This window comes from Ovis canadensis, chromosome X (assembly GCF_042477335.2).
Source record: "Ovis canadensis isolate MfBH-ARS-UI-01 breed Bighorn chromosome X, ARS-UI_OviCan_v2, whole genome shotgun sequence".
In the NCBI taxonomy this organism is placed as follows: Eukaryota; Metazoa; Chordata; class Mammalia; order Artiodactyla; family Bovidae; genus Ovis; species Ovis canadensis.
The window spans coordinates 30391560-30393226 of NC_091727.1; the positions used below are offsets into that span (position 1 = coordinate 30391560).

General features: G+C 45.0%; 1 non-coding gene across 1 annotated transcript; it reads right to left on the minus strand.

The window, feature by feature from the left end:
* Positions 1-717: 717 nt before the first annotated feature.
* TRNAG-CCC (transfer RNA glycine (anticodon CCC)) lies at positions 718-789 on the minus strand. The gene has a single exon. It is a non-coding gene; the product is annotated as a tRNA-Gly (tRNA).
* Positions 790-1667: the final 878 nt, after the last annotated feature.

Here is a 1667-nt window from a genome sequence, read left to right on the forward strand (position 1 = left end):
TTCAGAAACTTCTCTCTTTTTTAAGACTCCCTTCCTGGGACGGATCTCCGTCCCTACCTCTTTTGTCTCTCTTTTTGTCTTTTATATTCTGTCCTTCCTCCTTTTGCTCAGCATTCAAATGTTCTGTCAATGAATTTGTGGGGGAGAAAGTGGTCTCCTCGTCCTATTCCTCCGCAGTCTTAGGAACGCCCCTTGAAACATGGGATCTTAATTGCACAGCCAGGGATTGAACTCATACCCCTTGCACTGGAAGCACAGTTTTGTCTTTTATAATTTGAACTTTTATTTTTTGCTTGGGGGTAACCGATTAACAATATTGTGACAGTTTCAGATGAACAGGGAAGGGATTCACCCTTACATATACATGTATCCACTCTCCTCCAAAACTCTCTTACCATCAATATTGCCACATAACACATAACCAAAATAATTATAGAGAAAAAGGAGAGAAATAGATAATGCTCTGTAACCATATGGTCATCTGTAGGTGCAAATTCAGACACCCTCAAGTCATCAAGGGCTTACAAGATTATCAGGTGCTATCCTATGTAGAAAGTAAATGCTTAATTTTTTAATTAAAAGTATTTATTTTTGGCTGCTCTGAGTCTTAGCTGTGCCACTCAGGATCTTTGTTGCCACACGCAGGCTCTTTAGTTGTGGCATGTGAAAGTGTTAGTTGTGGCACATGAACTCTTAGTTCTGGTATGTGGGATCCAGTTACCTGACCAGGGATCGAACCTGGGCCCCCTGCATTGGGAGTACAGAGTCTTAACCACTCGACCAACAGGAGGGTCCTGAAAGTAAAGATTTTAGAACTACCCTAAACCTGGTGGCTCAGAAAGTAAAGAATCACCAGCAATGTGGGAGTCCTGGGTTTGATTCCTGGGTTTGGTACATCCCCTGGAGGGGAGCAACTCACTCCAGGATTCTTGCCTGGAGAATTCCCATGGACAGAGGAGCCTGTCAGGCTACAGTCCATGGGGTTGTAGAGAGTAGGACATGACTAAGCAACTAAGCACACACCCAAAATCTAGCTGAAGAGAAGGAATATATGAGTTCTTTTTGTCTGACAGCATAACATCTGTCCTGAGTTCCTTGATTTCTGCTGCATTTTCCTAATCTTACATCACTTTAGGGACTGAGACCCATTTTCTCCAAGATTTGCTAGAGGATAACTGCTCAAGTGTTTGTAGGAATACGCATTTCCCAGGAAGCCTTTAATCAAGTGACAGAAGCTGATATCGGAACTCCACGAAAGGGGGCTGCAGAGACAGGGACTCCTGATTATAGTGGTCACCCAAAGAGGTATCTTACGTCAGTAGAAGGAGCAGTCCCAGGCTGTGGTAGATGTAGTGAGGATGCTGAGCAAGAGGAATCCAGAAGGACTCGAGTTGCATCCCCACTGCCTGTTTTCGGAGGCCCTTATAGACTACGATCACGAGGGTCACCCTGACTTCCAACTTGGAATTCTCAAGGAGACTAGGACCTTGATGTAAGACAAGCTGCTCCATAAAGCAGAGAGTGGAGTTACAGGGTTCGTCACATGTCAATGTGAGGACGTGAAAGTGGACTCACAGTAGCACACACTGCATCAAAGGAGGCCCTGGAAAATCTGTCGCTGTGGTCCCCAGGAAGCTCAGGGCACAGATGGCAGGTTGATTTCAGTC